Raw genomic sequence first — 23147 nt, 5'->3', positions numbered from 1 at the left:
CAGAGCCTGATGCGGGGCTCGAACTCACCGACCGCGAGATCGTGACCTGGCTGAAGTCGGACGCTTAACCGACTGCGCCACCCAGGCGCCCCTATATATACAGTTTTAAATCCTGTATGCACATTTGGCAAAACATCAGATGTGTTTGAGAAATCATGTAATCTCTCAGCCTCAGTTCCTGCATCTATATTGTTTTATCCAATCTGAGATATCACTGATTATAACATGTATTATTATGTTATTTACCAATAAAAAAAACACTACAAATTAAACTATTAAGAAATACTTTCTTATCACTTTGAAATCCTACTTAATACTTATGAGGAGACCTCAGACTTAATTATATACAACTTAATCACTTATTATATGCCTATGTAAAAAGGAAAATTTAAGCTAACTAAATTGGTTAGAGCCCTAAAATACCTTCACTTACAGACTCCAATTCTTTGGAATCACTTTTTGACTCTGAGTTATTTGATGTCCATTTTTCCCTTCACTATAACATCTTGTATGCCATTAAAATTATTGTTGATATAGCAGTTTAAAGAAAAAAAAAATGCTCAGAGAACTAAAGGCTTTATCACTCGGCTTTTAAATAGGCTTTGCAATTATGCAGAACTAGTTTGCTTTTGAAACTCAAGAAACAGTGTTAAACATTTTTGATACATCCCCTCTTCTACCTTTCCCTTGAAACCCGTTAAAGATTTTAAAAAGTGTTCTATAGTATCTCTGAGGTTTTCTTCTAAGCTGCTGACACTCATTCTGTAAATTTTGATTCTCAATATACTGACATTTACAAATGTACAAGTAACAACTGTATCCTAACTGCTGTCTGGTTGGCAGTAGCATTTCCACATGGAAAATCCTCAGGAAATTTATACATGTTTCTGAATCAAAAATCTTGTCACAAAAATCAATAGAGAAAACAGGAAAAATATTATAATTTTCCTGTGAAAATTAAAGCTTAACAATCAATGGAGAGACATTACTAATCAATCATTCTTGCTTGCAGTTGTTGCTATGTTGTATATGAATTTATAGCCGTTTCTGCCGCTAATAGTGAAAAAAATCTTGCAAATAAAATAACTATTAAGTTTATAAACATTGTATAGTCACAAAAATTTGATGAGCAGTATTCCATGAATTAACAAATTTGAGTCCTTAAAGCAGCAATTTTGACTATGACTCTGTATAGTACTGTTTTCCCTGCTGGGAAACTCAAATGTTTTGTTATTCTAATACTTCCCAGCAATGTTCACTGGCATTTTGTAGTGTTTGGATATCTGGTATCAGTACACTTCTTTGTAAATATTTTAACAAAAGAGATACAAAAAAGGAAGCTGAGAATATTGTTGTGGAATACTACGAAATGAAATTGGAAACGGATCTAAGATATGAAATAGCAAAAGCAATATTGATATCAACATCAAAATCAAGGCAAGTTGAAAAAATAGTACTCCTTCATTTTTGTGGTTGTTAATATGAAGCAGCACGTACCTCAACAAACTTGAAGAAGTTGAGGTTGCTTCGAATACACTCTTAATTCAATCAAACCAACAGCAACTCATCAACTGATATTGATTTGATTGAAATGGAAGAAATGTTTTTAACATCTGGAATATTTGTTAGAAAACAAAGATCAAGATTATCAGATGGGTCAATTCATGTTTTATATTTAAAATTTTCATTTTAAGAATAAGAACTTTTAAATATTAAATGGTTAGCAAACTCTTTCTTTAAATAACTTTTATTTAACTTCATAAATGTGTCTTATTATGATGTTTATATCAGGCAGATTTATGGGTTATCCACAAACTGTTCATTTTCTCACTGTTTTTAAATAGTAAACCTCTGAAATTCTCAGTATAACCCTATCATAGAAAAACAATCCACTGTTTATTACCATGGTCACTCATTATTTAAAACACATAAATAGTGTGTTGTGAAAAATGCAGAATAACATAGTTCAGGGAATTCCTGAAAATTCTCTTAAATTCTGATTTTTCATTAATGAATCCCAAGCATGAATACTTAATAGAAATTTGGAAACATTAGCCAACAGCAATAATGAGATACTTTTGATTGTAGGATGCATTTCAATTTCAGTGATGTTAAAATGTGGAAAAAAATGTGGGTCTCAGAATCAAGGAAATGCAGTATTAAATGAAGACATCATATTAAAAGATAATCTCTCTCACTACCTTTGTAGGTCTGAAATATGCAGTGAGCTTATGGTTTAGAATATTCCAGGAAGTAGAGCACACTAATAATTGCCTAGAATGTTAATTAGTCATGTCTCCTTTTTCTTCCACTTCCTCTGGTTTTATCTTAATAGATAGATTTTCTGTTTTGTTTTGTTTTGTTTTTAGATTTCTATCCTCTCCTCTACTTTAAGTAAATTGTAACCAAATCTTAATTTTCTGATTTTCATAGTGTTCAATGATACTGGTTTGAACTGTTTTATAAGTATATACTACCATTATGAGAAAAACATATTGATCTAATTTTAATAAAAATATTTTATTGTAGAATGTAAAGATATTCTGTAGAATGTAAATAATTTCTAAAAATATACTTTCTCATTTTAATTTTTCCTCAAAATGGCAGATAGTATAAAACCAACCATCCAAAAAGTACTTTTTGTCTGCTTACTTTTTTAAAAAAACATTTTTAATGTTTTTTATTTTTGAGAGAGAGACAGAGAGAGAGAGAGAGACAGGGAGAGAGAGAGAGAGAAACAGAGTGTGAGCTGGAGAGGGGCAGAGAGAGAGGGAAACACAGAATCTGAAACAGGCTCCAGGCTCTGAGCTATCAACACAGAGCCTGACACAGGGCTCGAACTCATGAAACCACAAGATCATGACCTGAGCCAAAGTCAGGTGCTTAACCGACTGAGCTACCAAGGTACCCCTTGTCTGCTTACTTTTTAAAATATGATGGTAACATTACAGCTAAAAAAAAAGGTAAGGGATAACAGGCATAATGCTTAGTTGTTTGATAACCACAAAGTCTATACTGTCCTTCCCGAAACGTCCTCAGTAGTAGCATTCTCAGAGACGAGATTTTTCTCAAGTATTTTCTGAGGGCTGAGCAGTAGTGAGCTTTGGGATCACTCCAGGTTGTAATAGTATTTCAAAAACTTCTTGTTACTTTAGAGTTTTTGTTCGTCCCGTTTTACTTTTCACTGTAATCTCAACCTTACAAATTAGGAAACCTAGACTTATGTGGGCAGAAGCAAAGTATGAATACACTTGACTGGAGAGTCTTGAATATGTTCATGTCTCTATGCTTCACTTTTCATGAGGGAACCAAAATCCACAAATGGCTTTGCTGATACCAGAAGGTTGATTTTAGTAGTTGCTGATCCCAGAATTTTATCCCAGACCTGTCTTTCACTCTTCTTTGCAGTTCTAGAACAAGTCACTTATGCTCATTTGTCCCTCCTTTAAGAAGGCAGAGAGCTACAGCTCAGAGGAGTTACGGGAAATTTCCTGGCTAATACCTGCAAAGTGCTGTGGTGATTAGAGGGATTGTCAAATTGACAATTACTATTATAGAGACCAGCACAGTTAAGGGGTCTAACTGGAAGATTGGCAGGCTGCAAAATTTGAGGCTGGTTGCAAGAGTTATTATTAGAGAATGGCTGCTTTCGAAAATGTATATTTAAATATTAACAACATTTGAGGAGCAAATACTCCCAGAGATAAACATATGCTTTGAATCCACAATTACTTATGCATCTTCCCTGTGCCTCCTCTATGTCTGTATTTTTAAAATTCTGTAGGTGAAGGACTGAGGTTCAGTCTCAAGGTCACTGAAGCGGCTGTGATTTTATTAGTATGCTCATTGAATGTGCTATAGAAATGTAATTTAAGGCATTAATATGTACACACTAAATAAAACCACACAGGCTGTGGGAAAGTTATTTATGATGCTGGAATTTTACCAGTTATGGAAATAAATAATATAATGTGTGTATCTCTGGAAACAATGTAAACTTAGCTTACTCAACAGCAGCAGTAAGAGAAATCTAAACAATTCTGTAATTCTATGAGGAGGGTAATTTCACTGATGACAGCTTTCCATAATTTTACTCTTCTAGATAGCAAATAATTTTCCTTATTCTTTATTTTATTACTATTTTGAATTGCACTCCTTGTTGGAGTTTCACCTTTTACTAATAATTCTTCGGGAAATGTATTTTCACTGTTTTTCATATGGCAGTTACTGCTGGCAGTACCTAGTTGAAACCAACAGAATTACAACTCTCTTCAATATCCCTACATGACATGGGTAATATTTCAGTTTAATCCAGGGGCATGAATTGAGCCAGGAACAACCATTTCAATTTCTACTGCAGTTTGTTTAGGCTTAACATGGACTAGCTACCATACCCTCTCTCGGTGAACCATATTAAATTGCTTACAGAGACCTGCTCAGAAAGCAAAAGGCATGGCTTTACTATTCTCATGACATGCTTTTGCCTAATAATCATGAAAGCTATAAAAAGATATCCACTACAAATGCCCCCCAAAACTCCTTACTGCTGCCCAATAACCAAGTTCCAGCAAGAGAGTTAAACAGCTATTAAGATTACTTCACTTTTATATAACATTATGTTTCGAACATTATTCCTTAAAAACCAGAAGATCTTATCTGTAATAATGGACCAGTCCTGTTTCCCCATATCTTTGTTCATAACAATATGACTGCGCTACATACTTACCAGGTGAAAGACTGAAATGTGAGATGATTTATCTATATTTCCAACAGTTCTGGAATTAAGGGATTGGTGTTCAAATGACTGACTGAAGTTAAAGGAACTCTTTATAGCTATCAAAGAAAATAGTTTGGGTACCACATGTAAAGGTCTTAAGCAAAACAGGGACATGTACTTTATAAACCCTATTTATTTCCCCTTAAACTCTCTGAATGCACTTGTTTGTATCAAAAACCCACCTCTGTTGGGGTGCCTGGGTGGCTCAGTTGAAAAAGCATAGGACTCTTGATTTCAGCTCAGGTCATGATCTCATGGAGCCCCTTACAGAGCCCTGCATCGAGTTCTGTGCTGGATGTGCAGTGTGCTTAAGATTCTCTCTTTCCCTCTACTTCTGCCCTTCTTCTCTGTCTCTTTAAAAAAAATAAGTTATTATAAAAACCCACCACTGTTAAGGATATTCTCAATGAACTGCAACAATAGATTTTGCTGAGACTAGCACATAGTAGGAACATAGTAAATGCTGGTCAAGTGAATGAATGAAGGCATACAGTTATGACTCGTTCTTTTTAGCTGAATATAAATACACGGCACCACACCTAAAGATGATTAAAGAATTTTATAGATTCTCCTGATTAAAAAAAGAAATGAGGCTTCAAAGTGCTTTATGGTAAATGATCAGGATAGTTTCTACATCTATTGCTCAATAACCCTGCCTTGTTTTCTCTACTCATCACACCCCTGCAGTGTGATGAGTAGAAAAAGACCAAGTGAACCCAAAACAGGGGTGACTAGAATTTTAGTCCTGGTTTTTCCACTAATTAGCTTTGGGCACTGGACAAAAAGACTTCAAAAATCTGTGCACTAGGCCTCCTATGCATAATGAGCAACTATGAGTTATTTGATGTCATAACCTGTTCTAACATGCTGTGGAGCTATGTTGGCAGCACGATTTGCTAACTTCAACAATACAGGAAAAGGTATTTTGATTACTTATAACTTCTTTCATATCAGCTTAGAACTACCAATTAACACTTAATAAACACCCCTGACTAGATTGAGGAATTAAACTTGAACTCATTTGCTGAGCAGATAGTTGTACTATCTATGACACAGTACCGGGTACTCCTTTTGCTTAATATTTAAAAACGCCTATTCCTATATCTTCCTGTATTTTCATCTTCCTCGTGACACGCCATTGCTTGGTCATGTGTACAGAATGTGGAAAAAGAAAATTTGCCCTGTTTCTGTCCCTGATGACATAACTGTGGAACAAGCAAGATGAGAAAATCCTTGGTTGTAACTCACTAATGCTGTACAACATTGAAAAATTATACTATTTGTTATATTGAAATGTGTATTGGTTTCGAGGAGTCAAAGTTTTCTGAAATTATTGAGGCCGACCTATCTTCACTCCTCTGAATTTCCCATTCCGTGGCACAGATCAATGCACCGAAGCTTCATGATTCCCTGAAGGGCTTTTAGTACATTGGTAGAGCCACTTCTTTATACTCAAAACCTCTTGGGGAAAAACTACTAGATGTATCATCTGCTTAGTTGTGCTCCTTTCCCTTCTTAAACTACTGATCTCTGCTCCCATTTCTGCTTTAGCAGGAATATCTTTTAAACTCATGTCTTCTTCATTTCTGTTATTCTAATAATAGCCAAAGATACTCCTTACATCTTTTGTACCTAACGGACTGACAGATCTTTAAGCCCGTATTAAATTTATCCTAAAACCCTTTCTTATAACTCTATGTAATCAGTTTTCAAGACACTGCCCTAATTTCTATAAATACAAAACAAAACAAAAACAAAAACAAAAATCCCCACATTACCTACGTAACATGAAAATTAAGTGTGATTTTGGATTTATGCTTTGGTTGGATTTTAATTTGGCAGGAGGATACGTGATAGTATTAAAAGCAGATTTCGCTTTCTATTTCATGGAGATTACTATTTAAATAAGTTTATATTTCCCATTAATTTTCAACTAAAGTTACTGCGACCTGGGAGTTCTGTTCAAATCAACGGATTTTATTGAGCTCTTACTAAATGCAAAGTAGTGACATAGGCACTCATGAAGAATTGGCCAGAACTTTGTTTTCTAGATGCTTTTAGAGTAGTAAGAATGATATTCCAAGTTCACTCACAAGTTGACTAGAGTCAAGTAAGGGTCAGAAGAGAAGTAGAAATATTAAATTCAAAGGAGAGGCAGAACATCTAGGTAAGAGCATCAAGACAGATGACTTTTGAAGTGGGCATTGAAAAATGGAAAGGACTTTAACAAATGAAGATGAATCATCATTTAAAATTATCTAGAAGGAAGAAATACACTAAACAAAAGCACCCAAGCTGAAATATCTGAGCCATGGTGGGAGAATAAGCAGACAATCTGATTGGACTATATGTAAGTTTTGTCTAGGCAAGTAATGAGAACTGAAATCAAAAGCTACATTGGGCCAGATAATCTTTTTTTAAATGATCTAAATGCTACTGTGTGATGTGGTATCATTTTGTTATATATTGACCCAGGTTTATACATAAAAATTTCACCAAATCCATAGTAACTAGAACCAATGTTAGATATAATGTTTGTAATTTCCTAGGTAATATTCCCTCTTATGTAATTCTATAAAAATAAACATGTTGATCACCAAGAATAGAACTTTTGCACAATTAATAATAAGGATCTCACCAGGATTTGGAACCAGGTTTTAGGATCTTAAAGCCATTTTTTTAAAGTTTATTTATTTATTTTGAGAGAGAGAAAGTGCACATGAACAGGGGAGGGGTAGAAAGAGGGAAAGGGAGAGAGAGTCCGAAGCAGTTCCACACTGTAAGCCCAGAGCTCAATGCGGAGCTTAAACTCCCGAACCACAGGATCATGGCCTAACCCAAAATCAAGAGTTTGGACGCTTAACTGACTGAGCCACTCAGGTGCCCCAGGACCTTAAAGTCATGTTAAACAAAGCTAAAAGTGATACAGCAGATTCTAGATTAAATTAACCATGAAGCATTAAATCTGCAGATTATGTCCACACCATCATGAAACCCTACTAGAATGATTATAAAGGAAGAAAAAAAAATGTATAAAATAAAAATAACAAAGTGAATAAGGGAAAAAAGAACAGCCAGTAAGAAATGCCAACAATATTTCAGAACACGAGAAACAGCTGTATGGCTAATAACCGAATATGATTTGAGGTTTTTTATGGTTTCTTAAGTGACTGGTAGAGGAAAGAAGTAAAGGTGGGCTATAGAAAATCAAAATAAGCAAACTGATTCATGCTATTTTCATCATGTCTTAGGAATTAAAGATGCCAGGTGTCTCTGAAGGTAGGAAAGTAAGGATTAGGGCAAGTAGGAGGGCCCCAGACCTCTTCCCTTAGGCCCACAGCCAGACGAGTACCTCTCTCCAGCAAAATAAGTTACTAAGATTCTATAATCTATCTATCTATCTATCTATCTATCTATCTATCTATCTATCTATCACAGGCTGAATTGTATCCCCTCAAAACTCATGTGTTGAAGTTCTAATCCCTAGTACCTCAGAATGTGCCTATAGTTAGAGGCCTTTAAAAAAGTAATTGAGAAAAAGTAGGCTGAATGGGTAGGCCAAGATGTCTAATCCAGTATGACATGTGTCCTTATAAGAAGATGAAATTAAGACACACAGAGAAAAGACGATGTGACATAGCAAGAGAGAGCCATCTGGAAGCCAAGAAGAGAAGCTTCAGAAGAAATTAAGCCTGCCAATGCCTTGACTTTGGGCTTCTGGCCTCCAGAAATATGAGAAAATACATTTCTGTTGTTAAGCCCCTCGGTCTGTGGTGTTTGGTATGGCAGGTCAAGAAAAATAATACATTATCTGTTTGTCTGCCTATCTATTTTTCTATATATCTATTTATCTGGTTTATGATATTTCCTAAGAAGGAATATAAAGCAGGGTAATTGAGAATAACTGTTTTGCCATAGAAGTGTGTTTGAGAGAAGGATCTTTTTATTTAGCACGATCAGGGATAACCTCTGCTAGGAAATGACATTTAAGGTAAGATCTGAAGGGTGAGGAGAAGCCAGTCATGCAAATATTTGAAGGAGCATCTTTCAGGCAAAAGGAGGTTTAAACAGAAAAATCCTCAGGTATAAAGGAGCAGGCAGACTGGGGACTAATCAGCCTGGCTAGAGTACAGTAAGCAAGGAGGGTGGTAGAAGGAGGTAGGTATGCGGATATAAGCAAGGATCACAAGATAATTTTACGCTTAAGATAAAATTTTCACTTCTTCCTAAGTACAGTGGGTCTAAATGTTGGTCTGTAAACTATGAAAAATATCAAATTTTATTTACTTTTCTAAGTCTGCTTAAATTCATCTCCCAGTCCTCATCCTACTATACTGGCTGGAACTGCACCTCATTGGTTATTACTTCTACTCTCACACCCACCCAAAGTGCTCTGTAAAGGTTCAAGGGTCTTGGGCAACACCAATGTCTCAGGAATCCTCCTCCAGTAAGGGGCCATTAGTCAGCAGGAATTCATGCTCGATACACATCATCTCAGTCCTCAAGGTCTCTTGGGATCTGAAAGCTCACTGCTATCTTGCTGGACTTGGTGTGTATGAAAATTTAGTGCTGCTGGAGGATCTTGTGCCTTAGGTCTAGGCTTTAGCAGTGACCGTGGTTCCATCCCCTCTGAGGTTATACCCCTTCTGATGTCACTGTCATAAGCACTGAGCAATACCCTGCTACCAACAGGACCTACAAAGGCCATCCTTTCACTGAACTGAGAGAGGAACAAAGCCCTGCCCTTGCCTTTACCCTCTCCCTTCTAAAGTCTCATAAGAGCATTCCTTTTTCTATCCTAATCTGTTCAAGAAGTTTAGGCTTTCATAAAGGATAGAAAGAGCTGGTGCCTTTAAGCAACTCCTAATCTAGAACCTGCAAAAGACTCCGAAGATATGAAATATAAAGAGCCCAGCTATCCAGCAATATTTACAGTAGCCAAGACAAGGAAACAAACTTAGTGTCCATTGGTAGATGAATGAATAAAGAAGTTGTGGTATGTATATGTATATACACAGATGCAATGGAATATTATTCAGCCATAAAAAATGAGGATATTGTGCCATTTGTGATGACATGGATGGACCTTGAGGGCTTTGTGCTAAGTTAAATAAGTCAGAGAAAGACAAATACTATATGATCCCACTTACATGTAGAATCTAAAAAACAAAACAATACAGGAAAAAAAAAACCAAATTCATAGAAAGAGAAATCAGATTTGTCGTAACCAGAGATTGGGGGGGGGGGAGGGGAAACTGGCAGAAGGTGGCCAAAAGGTACAAGCTTCCAGTTACAAGACAAATAAGTACTAGAGACGCAATGTGCAGCATGATGGGTATAGCTACCACCATAGTTTGATTTATAGGGAAGTCATTCAGAGAATAAATCCTAAGAGTTCTCATCACAAGGAGAAAATAACTTTTTCCCCCCATTTCTTTTTATTGTGTCTATATGAGATGATGAATGTTAACTAAACTTATTGTGGTAAGCAGTTCACAATAGATGTAAGTCACTCCTTTATGTTATACACCTGAAATTCATGCAGTGACGTATGTCAATTATATCTCAATAAAACTGAAAAGTAAATAAAGGAGAGAGGGAAATAACTACATTAAAAAAAAAGAGCCTGGCTATCAATTGTAAATGAAGGAAGAAGTTGAAGAACATCCAAAGTCACAAATGAATATCTCAATTATTTTGCCTTACTAGCTTCAGTGAATTTTTGTTACTTGCAAACAATAAAAACACTTACCTAATGAAAACATCAGGTGTTCTCCTGAAAGCTTACAGTGTTTATAAAATTTACTACTTTGGCTTAGAATCTATAGTCCCCTCTTTCTCTCCATTCCTTCTATTCTGTATGTGTTGGTTTTCTGGGTAATAAATGGTTTGGCCTGTCTAGCTGTTTTAGCATGGTACTCGGCTGATTTATTTATTCCCCTATCTTTTCTCCTGGAAATTGATGGCTATTGGCACTGACTAAATCAGGCCATCCTGACTTTTCTTCCCAAAGAATTTAGACTTTGGCTAAGTATGCTTTCAAAAAAAAAAAAAAAAAAAGGAACACACGCACCATACAAAACCAAGAACTTCGAACCACTGAAGAGTTAACAAGATAAAACACTTTAAGAGAAATCCTGTTCTAATTTGGAAATGTATCCCCAATGAAATATGCTGTATGCTTCTTTCAGTAATCTCAAATCAGTCTTCATGCAGAGTTTACAGAGGACATATTCTCCAGACTGTCCTGGAGGTGGGAAAAGCTTTTATTTTAAGGCTAAAAAAGATGGATTTTCTAAATTGTCATAGGTTGAGGTTATAGCAGCTGCATTCGGCAGGGTCCCCATGCAGGTTATTCTTCTAATTATGCTGCTGACAGTTTCCCAAGTGGATTAAAATCCACACTCAGAGTTCTCTTATCTATAACCTTTCATCCCCATGACTCCCTGCTCCACAGATGCTTCTCCTAATGCCTAGTTCTAAGTCTGGGGACTTCTTAGACAGGTACTTGCACAATAAAAGAAAAAGGCGATTGTAGTCTTTCTCTGATCTTTAATGTCTAATTTCTACATACATATTAAACACAGAAAAATGAAAAAGTAATCTATTTTATAATACAAATGTTATCTGATCCTTCATTCAGCTTTTAGAAAGTGATAAACCTTTGATGATTCTATATGGGGCAACTTACTTTAAAAAGAAAAAAGAAAAAGGCTTTGCTCTACAGTAGTGCCTCATTTGAATGGTGTAAAACAAGGCCAAAATAGCCCAGAGTAGATAATTATCCACATAACTGAAGCTTACTTCTTAATAAGTCAAATCTTTAACTTTTTTTTTTTTTTTTGGTTCAAAATCTTTTAGGAGGTATATGGCTTCCTTAATCAGAAGCTGCTGAAAACAATGCAGTATTCCTTTATTCAGGATAATTATTCACAACATCCAGACCATGAAGGGAATATAGTCTCATTCATTTTGGCTCTCCATCTTCCTTCCTTACTGTTTCTCCATCAAATTCAGGCTTACTTGTGAAGACATATGTATTTTTGTATTATTTCTATTCTCCTCCTCCCTGTATAATGCTCTCAGTTTTGAGGACCTGCTGAGGGTAGGGAAATCAGATACACAGGTCTGTTAAGAACTCTCTAATCAATGTGGCCAGAGGTCAAGAATAAAGTTTCTTGATTTTTCAGGACTTATTTAAGAATGGGTCTTCCTTTAATCAGGCATGGCCATTGTTCTGAAAAGTTACATTCATCAAAGTCAGTTATGGTAGGGTTTTCTAGCACCTAAAATGAACGTGAGTTTTTAAAGTAAATTAAGTTCTCTGGATTTAGGATGACAAATTGGAATCTGGAAGTTTCCCCTTGAGAGAAAGAGGTGAGAGGCCTTAAGAAAATTCTCATTCCCAGGGCACCTGGGTGGTTCAGTCAGTTAAGCATCTGATTTTGGCTCAGGTCATGATCTTACGGTTCATGAGTTCTGGCCCGACGTCGGGCTATGTGCTAACAGCTTGAAACCTGGAGCCTGCTTTAGATTGTGTCTCCCTCTCTCTCTGCCCCTCCCCTGCTTGTGCTCTGTCTCTCTCAAAAATAAATAAACATTTAAAAAAGAAAATCCTCATTCCCTACATTCATCTAAAAAATAAATTATTTTCTCTTAGAAAAAAAATTCAGTTGTGTAGGAATAGAGAAATATTAGAGAGAAAATATAGGCCCTAGGCAGAGGTTGAAGTTTCTTCCCTGACCTTCCCTAGGCTCTTGGGTTATTTATTTATTTATTTGCAAATTCTTTTTTTTTTAATTTATTTTTTCTTCATACATTTTAAAATTTAAATCCAAGTTAGTTAACATATAGTGCAATAATGACTTCAGGAGTAGAATTTAGTTATATTTACATATAACACCCAGTGCTCATTCCAACAAGTGCCCTCCTTAATGCCCATCGCCCATTTAGCACATCCTCCTACCCAACACCCCTCCAGCAACCCTCAGCTTGTTCTCTGTATTTAAGAGTCTCTTATGGTTTGCCTCCCTCTCTGTTTTTATCTTATTTTTCCTTCCCTTTCCCTATGTTTATCTGTTTTGTTTCTTAAATTCCACATTGAGTGAAATCATATTATATTTATCTTTCTCTTTTTTCACTTAGCATAGTAAATTCTAATTCCATCCACGTTGTTGCAAATGGCAAGATTTCATTCTTTTTGATCACCGAGTAATATTCCAGTGTGTGTGTGTGTGTGTGTGTGTGTGTGTGTGTATGTATATATACACACCACATCTTCTTTATCCGCTCATCAGTCAATGGACATTTGGGCTCTTTCCATAATTTGGCTATTGTTGACTGCTATAAACATTGGGGTGCATATGCCCCTTTGAATCAGCACTTTTATATCCTTTCGATACATACCTAATAGTGCAATTGCTAAGTCATTGAGTAGCTCTATTTTTAATTTTTTTAGGAACCTCCATACTGTTTTCCACAGTGGCTGCACCAGTTTGCATTCCCACCAGCAGTGCAAAAGTGTTCTCCTTTCTCAGCATCCTCACCAACATCTGTTGTTTCCTGAGTTGTTCATTTTAGCTATTCTGACATGTGTGAGGTGGTATCTCATTGTTATTTTGATTCTAGGGACCTTTCAAAGATTGGGGTAATGAAGAAAGAGAGGAGAAAGAAAGCTGCAAGGAGAAATAAAGCTACTTTATTTTTTTCTTTCAGACTGATGGGTTTCCATTCTGTTATTAATAATGGCCTTTCTAAACTCCAGTAAACTTTCCATCCAATAAATGTGCCATATAGATTGTTACCATAAACTTAATGATAAGGATATATGTCTATGTATACTGAACACTGAAATTCCTCATAGGTATACAGTCTAGAAGGGACACTAGTTCTTTAAAAAGCAAATAAAACAAAACACAAGCACATATCCTTGGTCCAGTTTTCTACCCAATGCAGCAGGAAAGAACAAGTGAAAAAACATAAGAAACACCATTTTATAGATTTCAAAGTCCTTGGGTTTTGTGTGTGTGTGTGTGTGTGTGTGTGTGTGTGTGTGTGTGTGTGTGTTTCCCCCACTCTCCTCATTTCTCTAGGAAAAAGAAAAAAAAAAAACAAACAGCCTCTGTTGCTCTGTCAGTCCCTCTTTTATGTGCTACAGAACACCTGGTGGCCAATTGCTAGGTGGAGGATAATTAGCCCCTCAATTATCACCAGTTTATTTTCACCTGTTCCACTAGCATTTCTCTAGAACTTGAAGCTTGTCTAATTAGTCTTTTCTGACCCATTCCCCACTGTCAGACTCAAGAAATAGCCCTTCTACTAAGTAATTAACCCATGGTAGGCCAATCCTTGTTTTTGTTTCAACTCCTGTTGGAATCATTAGAATCAAATGAACAAAGAAACATCATGGGACAGAGTAATAAGGAACTAAAAAGTTCCATCTTCCTTCTCCCTTCACCAGCTTCCAAATCCAAATTATAGAAATCTTAAGCACAGTGACATTTAGTCAGACACATATGTGCTTGCTGTTGAATGTCTTGAAAGAGCAAAATAGCACTGCCAGAATTATCAAGTTCAGTTCTCCGAAATGCCATAGGAAATATGGTGTTTATTTTATACCTAAAAGGTGAAAGAGATCAAAAAAGAATCCAAATTTTAAAATGCAGGCCAAAATCTCAACTTGTAAAACCTTTTCAGGATACTGTAATTGAATCTAACAATTTCTTCTTTGCATTATTTTGATGATCTATGGATAATTTTTCCCAACTATTTATACACATGCACAGAAATTCTTATTTTGTTTCATCACACAAGTCTATAGCAAAGTCCAGCAAAGATTTCTATAAAGCTAAGGAACATCTCATTTTTACTCATTCATTCAACAAGTATTATTGAGTGCCTACTTTAGAGTGGACATATTAAGTCCCAGGGACACAAAAATAATGGAAGGTCTTTACATTCTTGAAGCTGAAAGTCTAATGTACCTCTAAATATCATCTACTTTAAAAAAAATAATGAAGCCACACACACATACTTAAAAATTGACAGAAAACATTCTAATTCATTCTGCCATTTTCCATTTCTTATTCCCAATAGTATCCCAAGATCCTTTGAGGAACCACTTCTCCTCTGCCACACAGATTGGTTTAGGGCTGGGCATATGATCAAAAGTGAACCAATGAGGGGCACCTGGGTGACCCAGTCAGATGAGCATCAGCCTCTTGATTTCAGCCCAGGTCATGATCCCAGGATTGTGGGATCGAACCCCATATTGGGTTCTGCACTGAGCATGCAACCTGCTTATGATTCTGTCTCTCCTTATGTCCCTCTCCCCTGCTTGCATGCATTCTCTTTCTCTCTCTCTCTCTCTCAAATTAAAAATAGATAAATAAATAAAATAAAGTGAACCAATGAGAGCCGGGCTCAAGACATTTGTTCCACTGTTGAAAGTCTCTTTGTCTCACTGAAAATCGGAAGATGTGAGTAGATGTTGCCTTCTTGTACCCATTTGAGAATGAAACTAAAACAAAAGTAAAGAACACAGCTATAAAATAAGGAAAAAGAACCCCTGGTAACCTCATTTAAACTCTGTTGAAATAAATAAACAAACAAACAAACTCTGTTGAATCCATTTTCCAAGATAGACCTTATCCTGTTGTTTATGTTTTATGAGCCAGTAAGTATTCTCTCTACCTGAACTATTGGGGTTTGGGCTTAGGTCAGTTGTGTCCAAAAGTGTTCTCATTGATACAGATATCTCTCTGATATCACAAACAACAGCTTAAAGTTTAAGGTAGTTATATTTTCTTTTAAGCAATTAAAGAAGGACCTGCAACTTATCTATTTGTGAACTTTTATCATTCAGATAGGAAGGTATATATTTTTCTATCCATAAATGTATTTTATACTCACTTCTCACCCGTAAATACTTCCAGTTTCTTTGTGGACTACAAATTTGCTTGTGTGAATCATATTCTATAAAGTGTGTTGCCAAGAAGTCATATCCTTTATTCTTTTTTTTAATAAATTTTATTGTTTATTTTCAAGAGAGAGACAGAGTGTGAGCGGGGGAGGGGCAGAGAGAGAGGGAAACACAGAATCTGAAACACGCTCCAGGCTCTGAGGTGTCAGCATAGAGCCCGACCTGGGGCTTGAACTCACAGACCAGGAGATCATGACCTGAGCTGAAGTCGGACGCTTAACCGACTGAGACACTCAGGCACCGCTGTATCCTTTACTCTGATACTGCACCACATGCCCTGTGGTTTTTAACACAGCAGCAATTATTCTGTCAAGTCGAATAATTTTAGATTTACCTCTATGTCTTCCATTCATTCCACAAATACTTACTCAACAGGACCTATGTAATGGTATTGGTAGTCCAAAGATAAATAGTAAGGGTTACTGTGTTTCAAGGATGTTCCAGGCTCTTCAGGAGAGCATCAAGTGATATACAGGGATGACAGTACCGCGTGACAATTGCTCTGTAGGTTTCAGTCTCTCAGGTGCTAAATCCAACAAGACGGCACTCTCTTCATCACTTCTCACATCCAACATACCGGCAAGTCTTCTTGGTACTGCCGCCCAGATCTTTCCCAGGCCTGACTATTTCTTATAACTTCGTTCCTAAAACCCTAGTCCAAGCCACCATTACTTCTCACCTGTACTACTGCAGTAGGCTCCAAACTAGTCTCCCTGCCTCAACACTTACAACCTCACAATTTCCAGTCTATTCTCCACACAACAGCCAAAATGATCTTCCGAAAGCACAAATCAAATCAATCCATTTTGCTGCTTAAAACACCACAATGTCTTTTCATTGCCTTTAGAAAAAGAAAAATCTAAACACCTTGCCACATGACAGGCCCTACATGACCTGACTCTTACCTACCTCTTCAACATCACTCCTGCCATGCTCTCCCTTATCCAACTTCCCCCGGCAACACTAACCTTCATTTAATGCTTCCAATGCCAAACCCGTTCCTATCTCGGGGTCTTTCAACTTGATACTCTTATGCCTATAATACTGTTCCTATCTCATTGTTAGGTCCCACTTCTGGCAATCCTTTCCTGATCATCTTGGCTGAAATAATTGCCCTTCTACTACTACTACTACTCTGCCAAGTCCTTTTCCCATTGCCATCCTTTATTTTCTTTACAGCACTCTTCACTATTTCAATTCAGATTGTTTATCTGCTTATACAATAATCATTGGCCTTTCTTTGCGTGCCACTAAAATGTAACTTCCAAGAAGTTAGGGACTATGTTTTATTTATTGCTTGCTCAGCACCAGGTCCTGGCACATGGTAGGCGTTCAGTACCAATTTACTGAGGGAGTGAATACAAGACTGCGGATGAGTTATATCTAACTCAAACTTGGAAACCAGAGAAATAGGAAAGGAAGTTAAGGAAGATAACATTTTGCAAAAATGGGGGAACTACCAAATGAATAAAGTATAGAATATATGAGTTAATGGGAAATATGAAGGAAATACAATAACTTGAGAAATTAGTTCACACGTGCTTTCTGTAATATTCTATGAAGCAAACTGGCCACAGGACCACAGCACAGAGGAATGACAAAAAAGAATAAATTAAATTGTAGGAGTATTTTAAATTGCTATCTCTAGGGTTGTTGTGAGGTTTGTGCTTATTTAACATTGTTATTCATGACCTGGAAAAAACATGTGTATCATAGTAATGGAAATGTAGATAATCCTAAATTGGGTTTTATTGCAAATATCAGTAAGCACCCAATTCTCAAGTAATACCAATTACCTCAAAAACCTGAACTGATTTGAACTCTTTTTAAAATACAAATATTTGCAGGGGCACCTGAGTGGCTTAGTCGTGTGTGCGTCCAACTTTGGCTCAGGTCATGATCTCCTGGCTCTTGGGTTCGATCCCCATGTCGGGTTCTGTGGTGACAGCTCAGAGCCTGGAGCCTGCTTCAGATCCTGTGTCTCCCTCTCACTCTGCCCCTCCCCTGCTCACATTCTGTCTCTCTCAATAATAAACAAACATTAAAAAATATATATACACAAAAAAAATACAAATATTTGCATAAGATACAGTTGAATCTAATCATTCTTCACATAGGAGAAAGCTGAAGAAGTTAAATGGACCCAGGGTAGATACCGGGCAGAAAATTGGATACCACTTGATCATTCAAAAGAATTTTGATTTGTTTGTTGTTTGTTTGTTTAAGTTTTCATTTATTGAGTGTCTAGTTGGTGCAAGGAACTCTAGATATATTTCATTTTCTCTTCAGTGTAACTCCTAATGGGCCTGTCCTCTCCATGTTACAAGTAAGAAAATTGATGGAAGTGAAATTGACGGTTCAAACGTTGACTCACCTATTCCCAAAGTTCTTTTTCATCATCAACATTTTCCTATTGTAAGCTCTGAGACACAGAGTATTGTACAGAACTGATCAGAAAATACCATTCTACTTCACTTACTACTTGACAACACATCCAGTAAAAGCTACTAGGAAATAAACAAAAATAAGGAATCCTTAAAAATACCTCCTCAATGAAAAATGAAACCAAAAGAATATACAAATAAACATATTTTTAGGGCCATCACTAAAAAAACAATAGCATGAAAAAAATTTTTTTAACTATTGGCCAAGAAGAGAATATTTATAAACTGAAATTAAATTAAGATTAATTTATACCAAACAGCAATGAAAAACATTGCTTGCTAACCAACTAGTAAGGGACGTCTTCCATCCACTGCGGCATTTAGAAGCAGATGGATGAGCAATTGAATGAATGAATGAGTGAAGGAGTGAAGGAGTGAATGAATGAGTGGATAAATTAACAAAGATACTTTAACCTATATTGTTGAAACAATCTTGAGCTGGCAGAATAGGAGCGCCAAGGAAAAACTCAGAGATGAACTTAGGATCATTATTTTTTTTTTCTTTCTGTGCCAAGAATTTTGTGTTTCTCAAGTAATTCTGTGTTACCTTTCAACAAAGTAAATGAGATTTTAATTGGTTCCCTTCCTTGAAATAGTAGATAGGCCTGGGTACCACTATCAGAGGGAAGCCCTTCACCAGTATTTTATGTGAACTGGGGCGTAATGTCTATAGTATTTTCAGCCTTCACATTTTTAATTTTTGTCAGGCAGTACTGTAACAAGATCCCCTAAGTCAATGTGCTACCAGAGGGGGGGAAATGAAATAAAGAAAGCATCCATATAAAGTAAACAAGTTAGAAAGGCTCATTTTTCATTTGTTAACTAGCCTCCACACGGCTGTTGGCTGTGACAACAAATGATTTAATGAGTCCAATTTAAAATAGTCTTGTCTGTATAAGATAGATGTCTTGGAAAATACTTTTTAAAATCTCACAGCTATAGCAAAGGCTGCTTCAACATACCCTGAGAAAAATCTGCACTGCAGTTCTACTTTTTTTTTTCTTTTTTTCTAAATTCTTTGATAGGCCAGATATCAAGCTAGCAACAGCAAGGAATATTCCTATTGTACCTGTGAACATTTCCTAATAGTAACTTTTAACAAGATGTTTCAGAAATACCAGCTTAAAAAACCATAAAATTTTATCGCCTGTGTGGAAAAGTGATTAGTCAACAAGAGCCTTTCTGAACTATGTGTTTGTCTTCTCTTCAGTTACTTAAATGACCCATTAGAAAGATGCTTTGTCAGAAGAGGATAATGATAAGGAACGTGATGTGTGCACTGCACAGTGACAGGAGGGGACTCATCTCTGGGGTGGGCACTCTCTAGGTTGTGGCGTTTGATTTTAGAAAGCTTGTAAATGTATTTAAGTGGAAGAGATGAGACCTTCCCGAATCTATTCCCCAAGTTCACAAATACATGTCTCCTTCCTCATGGACATTTCTTAGGTTTTAAGAGTAGAGCAGGTAAGAAGTGTTATATCTGAATTCACATGGTGCTTCCCTTCATGTAAAGAACAACTGCATCTTTTTGATCATCCTTTGGCAACAGATAAAACACATTATATAGCTTCTGAGAGGGTCAGGTAGATCCAATTTTGTTGAATGACCTGCCTCGGCTCAGAACTAAGTACCTTGTTTTGTTCTTGGGACATGAAGAGTCCAAATTTGATTAGTCTAAATGTGTATCTTTACTTTTTTTGAATGTCTAGATGGGGTGATTATCCAGAATTAACCTTCAAAAATGAGATTGCCTACAGTCACCTCTGTAATAATATTCCAATTTGCTAAAAATGTTTTAAGATTTCGTGAACAAGAGGCTTGAGCACCAGTGCTGAAGGGTATGCGCACTGAATAAAAGGCTAGAAGCCCAGAGAGCAGATGTGCTTCAGAGGCAGCCTCACGATAAAATTATTCAAGAAGTCAAAGAAATGAGAAAAAGCAATGTCAAAATATTTTCACATTAAAAAAGTAATTAACATATACTGCATAAATTAAAGACATGTAGACAAACAGACCTAGCCATAATACAAATACCTTTCCAAGCCAAGTTTTCGTTTAGATAAATATAGTTCATGCAAGTAGAAAAATGTAAACCGCTTCTCAAAGCCATACATACATGTGTGTCTTCCCTGACTTTCATAGCATTCTCAAGGAAACCGGCAGAGGAGGGAGTGGGTGGAACAAATGCTAACGAGAAGACTTGAGTAAATTGCCAACTGTCTAGGCTGCGAGGTATTCACCTTGCCACGCTGAGCATTTGTTGTGGTCCAAATCTCAGGCCAGCACTGGAGCAGGCTATTCTTTGTAGGGAACTAGTAGAAAACAAATTTTAAAATGTCAAATGCTGCATGCTATTTTCACACTCCACACTTGTTTCTTCAGTCTTGGATGATTTGAAAAAAAAAAAAAAAGAAAAAGAAAAAAAAAGGAATTAAATTTACTGTGAAAAATAAACGTTTTTGTTTGGAGAGCTGGAATAATCTCCACAATCTGATGATATATATGATGCACAGCCCCCAAAACTTTTTTGGTCATGTTTGAGATGGAAATGCAATTGGGCATCTAACCTTGAATTATTTGCATTCATTTATTGTAATACATATATATCATTAATAACTGATATCTTCTAAGTTTTTGTCTGACATCTTTGATCATTCCAAATAATATTGTTTTGACTTTTACTTTGTCTCCTTTAGATGCAACCTCCCCCTTTTTTTTTAATTTATTTATTTATTTTGAGGGAGAGAGAGAGAACAAGAGGAGGAGGAACAGATACAGAAGGAGAGAGAGAATCCTAAGCAGGCTCTGCACTGTCAGTGTGAAGCCCAATGCAGGGCTCAATCTCATGAACCATGAGATCATGACCTGAGCCTAAATCAAGAGTTGGACACTTAACCGACAGCTACCCAGGTGCCCCTGAAACCTCCCTTCTAATCTCATTCTGCTGTTCTGTCTTCTCCTCTTTAATTTCTTGTTTTATTTAGTTATGTTCTTAAATGTTCTCATAGCATAAATCTCTTGTGATTTCAGAATTTCATCTGTTCCTTAGGTATTTGTTTCTTCAAAGCTGGGTTTTGTCTTTTGCATTGTAAATTAAAAAACAAAAGTTTTTAAAGGTCGCTTACTTAGATAGGTGTGCCAAGCCACTTTTTTCCATTTATTCATCCTTGAGCAGTTTTATCCCAATTCTCTAATTTTCTTTTCTTTTCTATAGTATAAATAAATTTCTGATTCCCTTTTTTAATATCAGTTTGTTTACTCTTTGAGGTGTTATAGTGTTTATGTTCCATGCACATTTTCTGGACCTGACAACATGGCAGAAAGGGTAAGGTAAAGAGATCAAAATTGGCATAAACTAATCGGCAGTCTCTTCTATAAGCCAGGGTTTCTATTCTTCTTGAATTTGTTAAATGCCCTATAATGGAGCTAAATTCCTCTAATTGTGCGAAAATATGCCACTCCCAAGGGGATAATCTCAGACTTCAAGTTGGTCCTTAAAATCAGTATTAGGATTGCTTCTCTCCAATATCCATTCAGTTTTTCATAATAGAACTCCTACTCATAAGGTGTGCTCACTGCTTATCAGAATAAAAACTACATATTTGTATCTCCCTTGCAGTTGAGTGTAGTCACCAATTTCTGGCTGATAGGATGCAAGTAAAGTGTGTAAAGCTTTCAGGGACCTTCCATAAGAGACAGCATGCTTGTACTTTTCTCCATCCCACTGCTTGGAATGTGAGTGTCATCTTCTTTTACATGGTCAAAAACAACACGTAGTGGATCACAAAACAAGCCTCCGGTTGCCCAGAGTTGACAGCAGCATAACCCAGCCCAGGGTCACCTACTCAGACATTTATGTAAGAAGGAACTGCATGTATATCTTAATTAGGTACTATGTTCAGTTTTCTGTCATTTGTAACCTAATTTTGACCTAAAAAATGCAACTTCTTTCAGAGAAAATCAGCACTTGTTCATTTCTATGGTTTCATACTGTCAACCAGTTTGAGAAAGAAAAACATAAGTATATACTCCTAATTTTATTCTCTCTAGATTTAGAAGAACTAATGAGAATTCTCAGAATTCTGTTAACATTCCCAAATGTCTTCTTGGTGATGGGGACAGGACTGTTCCACTCCAGAATATTCTGTTTCCTTCTATAGCTGCTGCCTTTCTGAAATGTTTGATATTATACTATTTCCCTTTTCTTGTTGGTAGTTGGTAGAGACTATTTTTTAGCTGAGTTTTTTGATAATTATATATAAGAGATTCTATGCTATAGCTCCATTCTAGACTTTTTCCAAAGCCTAAGATTCCATTTTCCTAGCTTTTTGGGGGACTTGATTACCTTCTATCTAGGCCTAGAGAAATTTAGTAGGTAAACACATCTTATGAAGATGGGAATCAGAGAATAAGATCTCTGTGATGGTTCACTATATTTATCAACTTGACTGGGCCATGGGTTCCCCGATACTTTGTCAAACATTATTTTGCGTGTGTCTGTGAGAGTGTTTTTAGATGAGATATACATTTGAATCTGTATACTGAATAAAACAGATTGCCCTCCCTAAAAGAGGTGAGCCTGACCTAATTAGTTGAAGAGCTGAATATAACAAAAAGGCTGACCTTCCTTTGAGTAGGAAGAAACTCCTCCTGACTGACTGTCTTCAAGCTGTAATATCTGTTTTTTCCTGCCTCCAAACTCAAATTGAAGCATTGGCTCTTTCTGGGCCTCAAATCTGCTGGCATTTGGACTAGAAGTGCACCATTGGCTCTCCTGAGTCTCCAGTTTGCCAACTGCATATCTTGGGACTTCTCAGCCTTCATACTGCATGAGCCAATTTCTTATTATATATATGTATATTTTATATATATATATGTATATATATATACACACACATATATGTATATATATATAAAATATATGTATATGTATATATTGTATATA

General features: G+C 36.4%; 1 long non-coding RNA gene across 1 annotated transcript in view; it reads right to left on the bottom strand.

The window, feature by feature from the left end:
• The window catches only part of LOC121027312 (uncharacterized), a 39157-nt gene that overhangs the window by 3321 nt on the left and 12689 nt on the right, over positions 1 to 23147 (bottom strand). The window contains exon 3 of the long non-coding RNA XR_005788660.1: positions 20443 to 20514. This is a non-coding gene — a long non-coding RNA (uncharacterized LOC121027312). The remainder of the gene's footprint in view (positions 1 to 20442; positions 20515 to 23147) is intronic.

Source organism: Herpailurus yagouaroundi, unplaced genomic scaffold (genome assembly GCF_014898765.1).
Source record: "Herpailurus yagouaroundi ecotype Mexico unplaced genomic scaffold, PumYag 77, whole genome shotgun sequence".
NCBI lineage: Eukaryota > Metazoa > Chordata > Mammalia > Carnivora > Felidae > Herpailurus > Herpailurus yagouaroundi.
The sequence above is the reverse complement of the archived record's forward strand: the minus strand, read 5'-3'. Positions and strand labels throughout refer to the sequence as shown.